Here is a 17,977-nt window from a genome sequence, read left to right on the forward strand (position 1 = left end):
TCACAGCTAAGCGTTTAATTTAACAGGTAAATTGTACTAGAAAATGTTTTTACAGATCATTTCAAAGTAGATTTTACCAGAAGTAAATTCATTTTTAGATACAAGATGAAAGTTAAGAACTTCTATTTTTTTGCCATCAAGATCTTTCCTGAAGTCCAGTTTAAATGGATCTGTAGCTGACATGCTCAACGACTGCTTCATTCCAACTCCGCTCTGTGGTTGTTGCACTTGGGAGGGATGGAGACTGTAGAACCTTGCTCTGGTAAACTTGGGTTTCGAATTGGAACTACATCAATTTAGCTTTTACCACCCATCCTGTAGAAAAGTGATGAAGGTTTGTGGCTGGAAAAACCTTTAGCGTATGTGCACACAGTCTTTTTTAAATGGATTCCACCTGGAACCAGCCTGAAAAGGCTAAAAAAAAGCCAAACAGAATGAACATGTGCACAGCAATGTCAAAGCGACTTTCTGTGCATATGTCAATCTTTAAAGGGAGTGTCAGCACAGAATGACTGTTCAAACCAAGTATAGGTGCTCAGTGCACCCCTGGCATGGCCAGACATTTAAGTGCACCTTCCCACATACTTGTTTTCCCTCTATCTCCACCCCCCTTCTTTGATTGACAGCACTGGCTTTATAGAGCAAGAAAATGGAGGAGATTGAGAGCGAACAAGTAGGTGGGAAAGTGCACATAACTGTTTGGCCACACCAAGGGTGCACCAAGCGCCTGTACATTGAACAGTTTGCATATATTAAAATACTTGAAGAGGTCATGTTGCCTTACGCTGAAGAGGATATGCCCTTGAAATGGGTGTTTCAACAAGACATCGACCCTAAACACACCAGTAAACAAGCAAAATATTGCATACAGTGCAACAAAATTGAGGTTATAGAGTGGCCAGTCCAATTCCTGGACCTTAATCCGATAGAACACTTGTGGGGTGACACATTAAAAATGCAGTTTCTGAGGCAAAGCCAACAATTCCCAAAAATGTTGGGATGTAGTCAAGACATCCTGGGCTGGAATAACAGTTGACAGGTGCCAGAAGTTGGTTGACTCTATGCTACATAGATGTAAAGCGGTTCTAAAAAACTGTGGGTATACAACTAAATATTAGGTTAGTGATTCACAGGAATGCTAAATCCTCAAAAAAAAAGACATATTGTGACACTATTTTTTAGAACAGCCCAATGTTCATTTTTTGTTATTTTCTGTAAAGTAGTCAAAAATTATATACATTTCCCTTCATGTTTTGAATTAGAAACCCGTGTGCAATGTTCCCAATGCAGGGAAATAAAAACTAGTATAAAGATTTTGTGCTTAACTCATGTTTTTGAACACTACTGTATATGAATTTAAAAAAAAAAAGTCTGTTGCAAAGCCGCTATAAAGATTGTGCAAAAGATGTCAAAGAACATGCTTCAGTAAAAAACACTGCAGGCATTTTCCTGAAGTGTCCTCTGGTTCAGCGACAGCCCCAAAACATCACTGCTCTAGAGGAGATCTGCATGGAGGAATGGGCCAACATCCCAGCAACAGTGTGTGCCAACCTTGTGAAGACTTACAGAAAACGTTTGACCTCTGTCATTGCCAACAAAGGATATATAACAAAGTATTGAGATGAACTTTTGTAATTGACCAAATACTTATTTTCCACCAAAATTTAAAAAAAAAATATTTCCAAATCAGACAATGTGATTTTCAAGATTTGTTTTTCTCATTTAGTCTCTCATAGTTGAGGTCGACCTATGATGTCAATTACAGGCCTCTCTCACCTTTTTAAGTGGGAGAACTTGCACAATTGTTGGCTGACAATACTTTTTTTTCCCCACTGTACCCTTAAAATCCCACTCATTCGGTTGATTCTGTCCCAGTCTCCACAGCAAAGCTGACAAATGTTCTGTAGAACATAGGAAATAACAGCCTATTGCGTGTGCTCCTAGTTTGTTTGTTTTTAAATATACATACATATTCGGATAAAAAAAAAATGTTCACAATAAATTATAATTTAGAATATTTTGCTAAGACATTCGATTTAGCTAAATGTCTAATATTGCAGATTCCCCATATAAAGGGTTAATGTACAAGAATCCTTACATCTGCTGAAATGTGTTAATTTAAAATGAAGCAGAACCTTATATATCAGTGATATGTGGATCCTTTCAATAATGAGCTGGTGAGAAGATTAATGACCGTCGCAGGCACTGGTAATGTGCTCAAGCAAAACAGTAGAGGTACTTGTCTTTAAGGGGCAATTAAGTTATCTGAAAAGTTGTAAGTAATTTTCTAAATTGTTTTGTGATCTCAGCATATCCCTTATCTTAACATTATTGCTCTCCGCGCTCTATATCTTGGCAAGCGTCTTCCCTAATTATCCCACTGTAAATGTTGTAGTAAGGGTTCTCCGAACATCTGCTACCATAATCTGGTAGGATAAATATATAAAAAGAAAAATGTCTCTCTAAATTAAAAAAAAAAAAAAACTCTTCTAATATTTTGTGTACCTTCTAAATAAAGAACCATTAATTTTTTTTAGAGTATGTTGGTTCAAGTTTGGCTCAAGATTTGTCAAACGATTTAGATGTAGGGTAGGTTTCAGATGGAATCCATAGTGCATATTCTCTACAAATCTATAAAATGTTGAAAGAGAAAATATTCCCTTTTTTTTTTCTCTGTCTGCAACCCATTCTACTGTATAACCTGTTGAAATAAAAAAAAAATGCTCTTAAGACCCCCCCCCCCCCATACACATTAAGTTAAAGTTGGCCAACAGTGGCCCTGTCCTGCCATTATGTGTGTGAAGAATATTGGGGGGGAGATGATTTGCACATTTTGTGTTCCTCAAGCTAATAAGATGTTATTAGGTATATCTGGCCTCGGCTTACTCTTCTCTGTCTATAGAAAATGCATGAACACTCCACCGAGAATTAATTTGTATGGTGGAGGTGGGAAATAAAATCAGATCTAGCAAAGGTTACCTTGACTCAGATAAAACCACATTGGGATTGGGCGGCACAAAAAATTGTGATTTGACACTTAATGTTAAGTGATGGTATATGAGAACCTTTGCTATAGTTATAGTTGTCTTTCACATTATCTAATATGTATGGACACCCTAAACGGGTTGTCCGGTCTTACGCACACTATGTGAAATCTCTGATTTACAGTCCAATATGGCACTTCTTCAGAGTCTTCTCTGGGGGGTGGGTGTGCTTTCACCCCTCCTTAAATGTTGCGAATCACAGCTCAGCATCTTGTGAGATTACTAGACTGCTAGATTAGCTGCTGAGCTGTGATTGGCAGCATCTGAGGAGGAGAGGTGAAAGTGCAAGCCTCCAAAGAAGAATGCTGGTGTCCAACTTGGTGTTTCTTCAGTGATTTCACATTCTGCGCTCTAGGAGAAACAAATGTGAAAAATCTCTGCAAAGAAGTGACGCAGTGCAAAATAGAAAATGGCAGAAGAATCCAGGGAGATCAGGGATTTTTAGAAAGTGATTTAACTCCATTTTTATAGCAAGGGAATTTTTATAGCAAGGGAATGCTCCTCTCTAAGCCGGATTCTAAATAGTCTTAATTAAAACTTTTATCCTGTTTTGCGGCTGCAGAGTGTCTTTAAGTTCTTTATCTAGTACTTTTTTGAAATGTTACAAATCCTTCAGAGTTCCATGTTCTGATGGTTCTCTGCTTCCACTCCTCTCTGAGTTAATAGCAGGAATGGGGGCGGCGGGTTGCACCTAATATCATAAATGGAAAGAAAGAAGAAGTATCTTTGAAGGCACATAAAACCAGATATGGACAACGCAGAGTGGAGATAGAGAGGAAAGTACAGCATTGGAGTTCTTGAATGAAAGCCAGTGAAGACAGCGGAGCCCTGGATCCACAGAGGTCACATCCAACCTATATTACTGGGAGAGACAATCCTACGAGAAAAATCTTCCTGTAAACTGTATATCAGGAGTGATGAAAATTAGTGAATAAAGGAAAGAAAATTGCAGACTGAAACTTTGTGGTGGTTACCTTTAGTTAGTGCAATTTTATTAACATGTAAACAAAAAAAAACTCTTCCATGTTAAATGTGTCTGTATCCTTTAATACATGTTCTACACTATGAGCACAGTTATTAGATAAGTGAGTTTTTTGACCATATCCTCATTTTTATGCAGATTTTCCCACTCCGCACTGTATAAACATGAATGCTTATTAGATGAAGCAGATCAGTTAATGTGTATTTGTTTAATGAGGGGGAGGAGACCTAAGGATACAACACCATTTATCGAGGTGCAGAATTATTAGGAGGTTTGTTTTCTTCCGGCTAAATAGGCTAAAAATAGATTTAATTGACTCTGAAAAGTAAAAAATAGTTTCAAGTCTTACTGAGAGGATGCAGCACTCTTGAAATTACTAAAATATTGGGTGTGATAACAGAACCAGCAAAAGTTTTGTTGCAAAAAATGTGTTTAGGAAAAAAGCCACACGTTAACTGCCAAAGAATGGAGAAGAACCAAAAGTGAAGTGGCCAGAAAGCCATTATCCTCTAATGCTGTCATATTCCAGAGCTGTAACCTCCCTGGAGGACCCAGAAGTACACAGTGTACAGTTCTCAGAGACACGGCCGAGGTGAGGAGGCGGATTCCAGCCACCACTGAGAAAGACACATAAGACAAACGTCAAGACCTGGGCCAAGAAATATCTGAAGACAGGTTGTTCAAAGGTTTTATGGACTGATGAGTGACTCGACCAGGGCCGGCTCCAGGTTTTTCTGGGCCCCGGGCAAAAGAGTCTCAGTGGCCCCTTTAACACATACCACGATTCATGATGCACGGATACCGCAGAGAAATATATATATAGTACAAGGCCAAAGATTTCACTTCTTACATTACATGACCGATATCTATTGTAAATTCCACAATAGCTCAGAAACCGGCGAATCGCTCCACACAGTATACTGGCCCCCATAAGATGCTCCATACAGAATACTGGCCCCCATATAACGCTCCATACGTAATACTGGCCCCCATATAACGCTCCATACAGGATATTTGCCCCCATATAACGCTCCATACAGAATACTGGCCCCCATAAAACGCTCTATACAGTATACTGGCCCCCATATAATGCTCCATGCGGGCTGTTCCCCCACATAATGCCCCATGCAGGCTGTCCCCCCCCCCTTATAATGCCCCATGCAGGATGTCACCCCCCATATAATGTCCCATGCAGGATGTCACCCCCCATATAATGCCCCATGCAGGATGTCACCCCCCCATTTAATGCCCCATGCAGGATGTCACTCCCCCCCATATAATGCCCCAGACAGGATATCACTTCTCTCCCCCCCCCATATAATGCCCCATGCAGGATATCACTTCCCCCCCATATAATGCCCCATGCAGAATATCACTTCTCCCACCATATAATGCCCCATGCAGGATGTCACCCCCCATATAATGCCCCATGCAGGATGTCACCCCCCATATAATGCCCCAGACAGGATATCACTTCCCCCCCCCCCCATATAATGCCCCATGCAGGACATCACTTCCCCCCCATATAATGCCCCATGCAGGATATCACTTCTCCCCCCATATAATGCCCCATGCAGGATGTCACCCCCCATATAATGCCCCATGCAGGATGTCACCCCCCATATAATGCCCCATGCAGGATGTCACCCCCCATATAATGCCCTATGCAGGATGTCCCTTTCCCTTCCATATAATGCCCCATGCAGGATGTCACTCCCCATATAATGCCCCATGCTGGATATCACCCCCCCCATATAATGCCCCATGCAGAATGTCACTTCTCCCCCCCATATAATGCCCTATGCAGGATGTCCCTTCCCCCCCATATAATGCCCCATGCAGGATGTCCCTTCCCCTATATAATGCCCCATGCAGGATGTCCCTTCCCCCAATATAATGCCCCATGCAGGATGTCACCCCTCATATAATACCCCATGCAGGATGTCACTTCTCCCCCCCCCCATAAAATGTCCCATGCAGGATGTCTCTCCCCCCCCCATATAATGTCCCATGCAGGATGTCCCTCTCCCCCCCATATAATGCACCATGCAGGATGTCGTCCCCCCCATATAATGCACCATGCAGGATGTCCCCCCCCATATAATTCCCCATGCAGGATATCACCCCTCTCTTTAAAATGCCCCATGCAGGATGTCACCCCCCCTCTTTATAATGCCCCATGCAGGATATCACCCCCCCATATAATGCCCCATGCAGGATGTCACCCCCCCATTTAATGCCCCATGCAGAATGTCACCTCCCCATATAATGCCCCATGCAGGATGTCATCCCCACTCTTTATAATGCCCCATGCAGGATGTCACCCCCCCTATATCATGCCCCATGCCTCCATACAAGGAAAAAAAATCAAATACCTCACTCCTCCTCACCTGCAGCCGCTGCTTAGGTCCGGACCCTCTAACCTGAGACGTCACAGAGAGCGCACAGCAGGAAGACAGCGGATCTGTGGAGGCACGCAGAGAGTTAAGTATCCGGCTGCCGGGACCCTGAGCAAGCAGAGGAGAAGGGCGGGTGCTGGCACCGCTTTCCTCTGCCCATAGTCCGGCGGGGTGCCCGACTGCGAGTGGGCCTCCCGCCTGCTCAGGGCCCCGGCACTTGCCCGGGTGCTGACGCCGGCCCTGCTCTTGACGGTCCAGAGGATGGTCCGTTGCTGGATCAATAACGGCACAGACCTTCACTTTGACTCAGATATCAGTTTTTAGAAGACACTTTCTTCAAGCAGTGGTACAGGAAAAAGTCTGCACCTTTCAAGTAAACCATGATGATTCTGCAGGACAATGCTCCATCTTAGCATCGAAGCCTCCACAGCTTGTCAGTAACGGCCTTAAAGATGAAAAAATAATGACATGACCCTTTCTTCACCGGACCTAAACACTACTGAGAACTTGTGGGCCCTTCCTAAACAGGAGATTTATGATGAAGGAAAACAGTCACCTCTCTGATCAGTGTCTGGAGGCTGTGGTTGGTGTTGCCCAAAAAGTTTATCGTCAACAGATTAAGAAATTGACAGACTCCATGGATGGAAGGTTTATGACTGTTATTGAAAAGAGGGTGGATATATTGGCCATTTTTGTAATGTCAAAAATATATTTTTGTACATGTTCTTGTTGAGTTGTCGGTGGTTATTATTCTCACTTTAACAGATGAAAATAAACAATTGAAATGGGAAAATTTACAGTTTTCATTTAGTTGCATAATAATTCTGCACACTAATAGTTGCCCGATAATTCTGCACACATAGATATTCTTCTAAGGCTTTTTGCCCATGACATGTGTCCTATAACACGCATATGTTTAGTTAACTATTTCCCGCATCTAATAACAGTCCTATGGTGAATTTACGCAGCGGAGACTAGCGCTACAGAAATGGACATCCTGCAGCTCGTAAACCCACACCACGGGTGAGTTTACACAGCGATAAATAGAAGGACAAGGGGCATTGGATTTCTGAAAATCCCATCCACTGTGTTTGCAATGTAGAACGCAGCATTTTGGACACAGCGAAAATACCCTGCGTCCAAATGCTGCACTTCCTGATCATGGACACGAAGCTGCGTCCAAAACGCTGCTCTTCCTAATCGTGGACACGCAGCCTAAGAAAGACAAAACCTCACATTTACTTTCTTAAATATTCAGATTTCAGGTTCATTAACCTTTTATCTGACAGCACTGGAGCTGTTCAATAATTAAATGAATCCTCAGAAATACCCATTGCCTAATAATTCTGCACACCGTGTATATTCTTCTGTACTTTTAGTACAAATTTTTCTGCTGCATAAAGGATTTGTATGTTTGCCTATTTCTGAAAATGTCACCAATTAGGTTAAATGTTTTAGAAATTTTCATGTAAAAAAAAATCTGCAGCACAACACTATTAGCATAGTAAATGAGATTTAAAGAATCTCACCTATAACTTGCGGACATTTTCCCACATAAATTGTCCTGCAGTGTGGATTTTGAAATTTCAATTGTTTCTCTGGAGTTTTTTTTATTGCAAATTTCACCCTTTGCATTACATTATGTAAAACCTCCATGTAACCTATGCAAATTGTATTGCCGAATTGCTGCAGAAAATCCAGCGCAAATCTGTTTAGTCTACATTTATCCTAATCAACCAGGCCAGCACACGAAGCTATGGTTCCCTATGTGTGATGGTCAGTCGGTCTTTGTAAGGCTCCCATACCCTTGTCTAGCTCATTATGAAGATCATTGCTGGATTGACCGTTTCATTGTGAGTCAGTGGTGTATGTTTTAAAAGTGTCTTAAGTAGTCAAAGGTTCAAGGCCCAGAATACTCACGTGCTGCTGTTTCTTTGGGATAATGAACTGATGAGCCGCAGTTTACATGAGTTGTTGTTTTTCAATATAAATACACATACTTCTTATCTATCCTGTGCAAAATAAATGGTTTCTATTATGTATCTGTCACAAGCTTTTGGCAGGGACTTGTCTCATTTTTCTCCAAAGATCCATACAGTGATCACACTCCGTCAATAGGATCATTCATTCATTGGGATTTATTGCATATATTCACTAAAGTACAAAAATGCATTAGAAGGAAATGATTCTTAGTTATCTGCTATTGGTTTAAGCTACATAGCATCTTATTTATTCCACTTATTCCCTCCTGAGAGTGCGATTATTAAGAATGAAATTATAGTGGCAACTAAACAAATAGTAACTATAACCCAATTTTCCACAACAGTTTTTATGATCCGTGCGCTGTCTGTTTAAAAATGGGCAGGACATTGACCCAAGAAAATCGATGAGTTCCTCGTACATGCATTCTACTATGGATCCGTGTCAATCTCGGTCATTCAAAAACCCAAGTCTCTTAGGATGGGTGCACACGACTGTTTTCTCTCCATCTGAGAAGACCGGTCCGATTATTCTGATCAGAGTTTGACCAGAGTGCCATCAGTTTTTCTCGGAGGTGGAGAGAATTTTTTTTTCTCCATTCTGTCATTCAGGTTCGGTCCGAGGTTTTTCATAAACCCATAACTTGCATCGCCGACTTTGATCAGACATTGGGATCAAAATTGGACAGGTCTCCATTTGGTTTGAGTAAAAAATCGGACATATTCACAGTCCCATAGAATATCAAGGGTGAGTGCTTTCCGTAAAAAATACGGCTAGCACTCATCTGATATAATCGGTCGTGTGCACGAGCCCCTGTAGTTGTTTCAAGAGAAAAAAAAAAAACGGAAAATTGAGGAATATTTTAAATTTTCGTGTGACCTTGTACTACAAATTGTGAGGCCCAGGGATCATTTTTGTCTGTTTGATGAGGTCGTAGTTTGGAAAGCACTCTCAGCTATTCCATCTTGACTGCGTATAAACCAATGTTCATAATATCCGGGTGTGAGGAGTTCTGTGTCAAGGGATTGTACAGAACCCCGAATGCTACCCGATCAAACTCCTTTGGGATGAATTGGAACTCTAATTGTAAGCCAGACCGTCACGTCCAATATCGTTGTTTGACTTTTGCAAATGATCTATTGGCAGAATGGACACACATTTTTTCACCAAAATCTAGTACAAAGCTTGTACCCCTGCAGCCACATATTACTATAAATTTTCTCCCCTGACTACTGGCAATTTTTCTACTCCTCACTGTATACACTATCTGACTTCTGTATGCAAAGTTTAACCCCAATTTCCAATGTTGTGTATTTATGGGACCACAATGCTATTTAAGGGTTACTAGATTAAAATTGGCCATACGTGCCGTGCTTGGTGGGACCAGCTGACTATTTCATGCGTCTAGGGCTTCCCGACTTTCTTTGTACAGATCGGGAGAGAGAAGGGTCGGGCATGTTAAATGCTAATCCCCATCCTGTTTTCTTTTCGGTATATAAGCCACCCAGAAAGGTGTCTGACATTGGCTTACTCCACTATCACAAGTGAAAACGCATGAAAGATCGACCCAAACTGCTCATGCCTGTGTGTTAAGGAGTTAGGAGAGGCATCTGTCGGCTGAACTGGCGCTTAGTTGATCACTGTCTATTGTGTATTAGCACCATAACTGACCGCTATTTCTGCTATCCATTACAACTGCCAGATAAACAGTGGATGTAGATATACAGTACAGACCAAAAGTTTGGACACACCTTCTCATTTAAAGATTTTTCTGTATTTTCATGACTATGAAAATTGTACATTCACACTGAAGGCATCAAAACTATGAATTAACGCATGTGGAATTATATACTTAACAAAAGAGTGTGAAACAACTGAAAATATGTCATATTCTAGGTTCTTCAAAGTAGCCACCTTTTGCTTTGATGACTGCTTTGCACACTCTTGGCATTCTCTTGATGAGCTTCAAGAGGTAGTCACCGGAAATGGTCTTCCAACAATCTTGAAGGAGTTCCCAGAGATGCTTAGCACTTGTTGGCCCTTTTGCCTTCACTCTGCGGTCCTGCTCACCCCAAACCATCTCGATTGGGTTCAGGTCTGGTGAATGTGGATCCCAGGTCATCTGGCGTAGCACCCCATCAATCTCCTTCTTGGTCAGATAGCCCTTACACAGCCTGGAGGTGTGTTTGGGGTCATTGTCCTGTTGAAAAATAAATGATGGTCCAACTAAACGCAAACCGGATGGAATAGCATGCCGCTGCAAGATGCTGTGGTAGCCATGCTGGTTCAGTATGCCTTCAATTTTGAATAAATCCCCAACAGTGTCACCAGCAAAGCACCCCCACACCATCACACCTCCTCCTTCCTGCTTCACGGTGGGAACCAGGCATGTAGAGTCCAACCGTTCACCTTTTCTGCGTCGCACAAAGACACGGTGGTTGGAACCGAAGATCTAAAATTTGGACTCATCAGACCAAAGCACAAATTTCCACTGGTCTAATGTCCATTCCTTGTGTTCTTTAGCCCAAACAAGTCTCTTCTGCTTGTTGCCTTTCCTTAGCAGTGGTTTCCTAGCAACTATTTTACCATGAAATCCTGCTGCACAAAGTCTCCTCTTAACAGTTGTTGAAGAGATGTGTCTGCTGCTAGAACTCTGTGTGGCATTGACCTGGTCTCTAATCTGAGCTGCTGTTAACCTACGATTTCTGAGGCTGGTGACTCGGATAAACTTATCCTCAGAAGCAGAGGTGACTCTTGGTCTTCCTTTCCTGGGGCGGTCCTCATGTGAGCCAGTTTCTTTGCAGCGCTTGATGGTTTTTGCAACTGCACTTGGGGACACTTTCAAAGTTTGCCCAATTTTTCGCACTGACTGACCTTCATTTCTTAAAGTAATGATGGCCACTCGTTTTTCTTTACTTAGCTGCTTTTTTCTTGCCATAATACAAATTCTAACAAATTCTAACAGTCTATTCAGTAGGACTATCAGCTGTGTATCCACAAGACTTCTGCACAACAAAACTGATGGTCCCAACCCCATTTATAAGGCAAGAAATCCCACTTATTAAACCTGACAGGGCACACGTGTGAAGTGAAAACCATTTCTGGTGACTACCTCTTGAAGCTCATCAAGAGAATGCCAAGAGTGTGCAAAGCAGTCAGCAAAGCAAAGGGTGGCTACTTTGAAGAACCTAGAATATAAGACATATTTTCAGTTGTTTCACACTTTTTTGTTAAGTATATAATTCCACATGTGTTAATTCATAGTTTTGATGCCTTCAGTGTGAATGTACAATTTTCATAGTCATGAAAATACAGAAAAATCTTTAAATGAGAAGGTGTGTCCAAACTTTTGGTCTGTACTGTATCTGCTACTTGTCTGGACACCATATGACACAATTTATGTAAATGCTGTATTTCACTATATATTGTGTATACATTATAGAACAGGTGCGATTTGAGCATCTGATCCATTTATGAGGTATCTAACATCATCTCACTAGTCTCTGAAAAAAGCTGACCCTTCTTATTTTGCACAGATGCCTTTTGAGCTTTACTGTGTACACTTTTAGCAGTCATCTCTATCATCACAGATAGGGATACAATTAATGGTTGTAACACTTCCATTCTAATGGAGGCAAAACATGGGCTCCCACTACTAACGATAGATAATGAGCTCCTTCTCCCAACTGGTATTCATTATGGTGAGCGAAATGATATCTATTATGGAAGCAAGTTTCTACTGCAAAGAAACATGAAAAATCGCAGTAGATATTAGTCCCATGATTACTTTTATGGGAACATATTATCCTTGATGCTTAGGTTATTTATCATTCAGGAAAGCAATATAAACTGTATTTTATTATAATACACTCCTCAACATTAAAATCGTGACACCAAGAAGGAAAAGTCGTGAAGTCATGGAAATCACAATGGTTGTCTGAGGTATCCTGTAGCGCTGAATGCAAGCGGGCAAATCATCAAGATCTGCTGATGGAAGCTCCCTTTGCATTTGCCGATCAATGGCGTTTCAGCTGTGCTCGGTAGGAGACAAGTCTGGAGACGCTGCAGGCCAATGGTAGTACGTTTAGGCCATGCAGGCTGCACACAGTAGTAAAAGCAACATGCAACCTGACATTATGTTGAAAAATGGCTCCTGGGATGCTTTGGAGAAATAGCAGTACCACTGGTTCCACAACCAAGTTAATATAACGCCAAGCTGTTAGTATACATGGAATGAAGACTAGAGGGAACTGGCTACAATATAAAATTCCACCCCACTACATAATCCCAGGAGTAGGACCAGTGTGACGTTCCTTTATGAAGGCCTTTTCACGTTATTTCATTACCCACGTGGTCTCCAGATGAAGGCTGGAATGGAGCAATGGAGGTTGAATGGAAGTTTATTGTCTTTAGTGATGAATCCAACTTTTATCTTGGGCATAATGATAGCCAGAGATTAGTCTGAAGACCATGTTGGCAATCATTAATAACCACATTCTTAGCAGTCAATGTGTGTAATTTTGGGAAATTCTGCACGTGGTACTCATTCTCAATACTGAATAAATCTAGATATTTTGGAAAGATTTTTGCAATTTTTTTTACAATTTGGATACCATTAACATGTCTATCCAACCTGTAATTTCCTTAATTCTATAACTTTTCCTACTTAGCTTTCCAGTTCAATGTTTAGGAATGTATTTACCCCAAGCAGTACCAATACACAAACTATACCACAAAGCGCATTACTGCAGTACAATCCATACAACAAGTTGATACATATTGGGAACCTACTTTGGGAGTTAAATGATTACAATTTATGTGGGTGATACAGCTAGCATGTGGAAGAAGGTGTTCTGGTCAGATGAGACCAAAGTAGACCTTTTTGGGCTAAATGCAAAATGCTATGCTAACAATGCATCACCATAAAAACACCAACCCCACTGTCAAACATGGTGGTGGTAGCATCATGCTGTGGGGGTGATTTTCTTCAGCAGGGACAGGAAAACTGGTCAGAGTTGATGGGAAAATGGATGGAGCTGAATACAGGGCAATTCTGGAGGAAAACCTGTTAGTCTGCAAAAGGCTTGAAACTGAGGTGTAGGTTCACATGCCAGCAGGACAACGACCTTAAACATACTACCAGAGCTACAATGCAAGGTTTAGATCAAAGCATATTCTTGTGTGTGAACGGCTCAGTCACAGTCCAGAATGAACGAAATCCACTTGAGAATCTGTGGCATGACTTGAGGTTTGCTGTTCAGACGTCTCCATCCAATCTTACTAAGCTAAAACTATTTTGCAAAGAAGAATGGGCAAAAATTTCATCCTCTAGATGTGCAAAGCTGGTAGAGACAGACCCCAAAATACTCACAGCAGTAATTGCAGCGAAAGGTGGTCCTACAAAGTATTGGCTCAGGGGGGCTGAATACAAATGTATATCACAATTTTCATATTTATATTTTTAAAATATTTAGAAAATCATGTATCACTTCCTTTATACTTCACAGATACTTGCTACTTTGTGTTGGTATATCACATAAAATCCCAGTGAAATACATTTAGCTTTGTGGGTGTAACGTGAAAAAATGTGGAAAAGTTCACATTTCTGTACGAATACTTCTTCAAGGCACTGTATCTTGGTGCACACTGTGGCTGCTGCACTTTTGCTGCAGTCACATTAGCTTCTGCCTGTTCACATTTGCTTTAGTATGTTAGGAGATGCTTGTTGAATTTGTTTCTTTGCAGCATACATTAGGGGGTGGCGACTGCTTCATATTTGACTGAGCTCCTCCTATCGGACCACGCCTGTTTTTAATTAGTGCTGTCCTACTTAGTAATTACCCTTTAAATTTGTAGACTTTTGTTCCAGAAGAGGTATGTTTGATAAAACAAAGGTTAGGGTCCTATCAGAGAAAGGTACACCCTGTGGCTGGTGGGCACACACGAATTGGCCAAATCATGTGCAAAGTACCTTAATTTTTTAAGTATAGTCTACAGGTGCATCTCACTAAATTAGAATATCATGAAAAAGTTAATTTATTTCAGTTCTTCAATACAAAAAGTGAAACTCCTATATTATATAGAGTCATTACAGAGTGATCTATTTCAAGTGTTTATTTCTGTTAATGTTGATGATTATGGCTTACAGCCAAAGAAAACACAAAAGTCATTATCTCAGTAAATTAGAATACTTCATAACAACAGCTTGAAAAATGTTTTCAAAATCCGAAACGGCCTACTGAAATGTATGTTCAGTAAATGCCTCAATACTTGGTCGGGGCTCCTTTTGCATCAATTACTGCATCAATGCGGCAATGTGGCATGGAGGCGATCAGCCTGTGGCACTGCTGAGGTGTTATGGAAGCCCAGGTTGCTTTGATAGCAGCCTTCAGCTCGTCTGCATTGTTGGGTCTGGTGTCTCTCATCTTCCTCTTGACAATACCCCATAGATTCTCTATAATAGATTCTCTATGGGGTTGAGGTCAGGCAACTTTGCTGGCCAATCAAGCACAGTGATACTGTTGTGTGTAAACCAGGTATTGGTACTTTTGGCAGTGTGGACAGGGGCCAAGTCCTGCTGGAGAATGACATTTCCATCTCCAAAAGCTTATCGACAGAGGGAAGCATGAAGTGCTCTAAAATTTCCTGGTAGACGGCTGCGCTGACTTTGGTCTTGATAAAACACACTGGACCTACACCAGAAGATGACATGGCTCCCCAAACCATCACTGATTGTGGAAACTTCACACTAGACCTCAAGCAGCTTGGATTGTTGCCTCACCACTCTTCCTCCAGACTCTGGGACCTTGATTCACAAATGAAACTTGGAACTCTGGGACCTTGTGGAGTGTGTCAATGACTGCCTTCTGGACATCTGTCAAGTCAGCAGTCTTCCCCATGATTGTGGAGACTACTGAAACAGACTAAGTGGCCTTTGCAGGTGTTTTTTTGTTAATTATTTTCATTTACTGAGATAATGACTCTTGTGTTTTCATTGGCTGTAAGCCATAATCATCAACATTAACAGAAATAAACACTTGAAATAGATCACTCTGTTTGTAATGACTCTATATAATATATGAGCTTCACTTTTTGTATTGAAGAACTGAAATAAATTAACTTTTTCATGATATTCTAATTTAGTGAGTTGCACCTGTATGTTACCTTGTGTATCTTAGTGATTTGTACTTTCTGTTGTTTGTTACAGAAATATATTTTCCAATGTGTTAATATTTTTTTCATTCTGACTTAGAGAGAAAAAAATAATACAGTGGCTTGCAAAAGTATTCACCCTGTTGTCATTTTTTGTGTTTTACTTCCTCACAGCCTGGAATTTTGCTGTTTTTTGAGGGTTTGCATCAGTTAATGTAAAAAACATGCCTACAACTGTGAACATTTGGTTCTCTTTATATTTTGAGGCAAACAACAAATAGGATAAAATAACTGAAAACTTCTGTGTGGATACCTAGTCACCCCTCTAAAGTCAATACTTTGTAGAGCCTTCTTTTGCAGCAATTATGGCAATTATAACTGCAAGTCGCTTTGGATAAGTCTCTTTGAGCTTTCCACATCTTGGCACTGGGATTTTTGCCCATTCCTCAAGGCAAAACTGCTCCAGCTCCTTCCAGTTAGATGGTTTCCTCTGGTGAACAGCAATCTTCAAGTCTGACCACAGATTCTCAATTGGATTAAGGTCTGGGCTTTGACTAGGCCACTCCAAAACATTTACATGTTTCCCCTTAAACCACTCGAGTGTTGCTTTAGCAGTACACTTTGGGTCATTGCCTTGTTGGAAGGTGAACCTCCGTCCCGGCCTCAAATCACTGACAGACTGAAACAGGTTTTGCTCAAGAATATCCCTGTATTTCACACCATCCATCTTCCCCTCGACTTGCACCATTTTCCCTGTCCTTGCTGCTGAAAAACATCCCAGCATGATGCTGCCACCACCATATTTCTCTGTGGGGTTGGTGTTTTTGGGGTGCTGAGCTGTGTTAGTTTAGTGCCAGACATAGCGTCTAACTTGGTGGGCAAAAAGTTCAATTTTGGCCTAAACTGACCACAGCACCTTCCTCCATACATTTGGGGAGTCCGCCACATGTCGTTTGGCAAACTCAAAATGAGCCTTACATTTTTTGTGTGTAAGTAAAGGCTTTTTTTCTGCCCACTCTTAGATAAAGGCCACCTCTATAGAGTGCATGGCTTATTGTGGTCGTATGAACAGGTACTCCAGTTTCTGCTTGGGAACTCTGCAGCACCTTCAGGGTTACCTTTGGTCTCTTTACTGCCTCTCTGATTAATACCCTCCTCGCCTGGGCTGAAAGTTTTGGTGGGCAGTCCTCTCTTGGCAAATTTGTTGTGGTACCATGTTCTTTCCATTTGATGATAACAGATTTAATGGTGCTCCGGGGATAATCAGAGATTGGGATAATTTTTTATAACCCAACGCTGACCTGTACTTCTCAACAACTTTGTCCCTGACTTGTTTGGAGATCTCCTTGGTCTTCATGGTGTTTGGTTAGTGGTGCCTCTTGCTTGATGGTGTAGCAGCCTCTGTTGCCTTTCAGAAAAGGTAAAGTGTATAGTTGTGCTCAAAAGTTTACATACCCCGGCAGAATTTTTCCTTTCTTGGCCTTGTTTCGGAGAATATGAATGATAACAAAAAAAACTTTTTCTCCACTCATGGTTATTGGTTGGGTGAAGCCATTTATTGTCAAACTACTGTGTTTTCTCTTTTTAAATCTTAATGACAACCAATGACAACCAATATTCTCTGAAACAAGGCAAAGAGAGCAAAAATTCTGCCAGGGTATGTAAACTTTTGAGCACAACTGTATATACTGACAGACCATGTGACACTTAGATTGCACACAGGTGGACTTTCTTTCACTAGCTATGGAACTTATGAAGGTAATTGCTTGCACTAAAATAATTTAGGGGCTTCATAGCAAAAGGGGTGAATACATATGCACATGCCAATTTTTAGTTATTTGATCCCATAAATCTAATTTATGCCTATTGTTTTCTCACTTCACCAATTAGACTATTTAGCGCTGATGCATCACACTCAAATCGGATTACAAAAATATTTAAACACAGGTTGTAACGTAACAAAAAAGATAAAAAGCCAAGGGGGTGAATACTTTCGCAAGCTGCTGTTAGTCTTAACTTTCTGAAAATACCAATGTGTTTTACTGTGCTTGTACAGATCCAAAAAAAGGCTCCCAATATTTTTGCTAAAATTTTCTCTCCTCACACCACCATGAAAAAAGGGGGTTGGTTTATCCAAGGGTGAATAGACCATTACTTTCAAACTAACTATGAATTATGTCAAGTATTGCCACAAATTATAGTGAAAATCTACTTCACATTACATAATTCAATTTTTAAGCCTCTCAAAAGCCACCAAGTCTATTGTGAGATGAGCACATCTTAATCCAATGCATATCCGTCTAAAGCTGACCATACACATGAGATGGCTGTTGTCCAAATGATGCTTTGTGCCCAACTGTTTGGCCGACAGTCATGTCTGCCATCTCTTCCAAACACAGGAACGCTCGTTCGGCCAAGTG

The sequence above is a fragment of the Phyllobates terribilis genome, unplaced genomic scaffold (assembly GCF_046119375.1).
Source record: "Phyllobates terribilis strain yellow unplaced genomic scaffold, ASM4611937v1 Scaffold_5__5_contigs__length_657084704, whole genome shotgun sequence".
NCBI classification, from domain to species: domain Eukaryota; kingdom Metazoa; phylum Chordata; class Amphibia; order Anura; family Dendrobatidae; genus Phyllobates; species Phyllobates terribilis.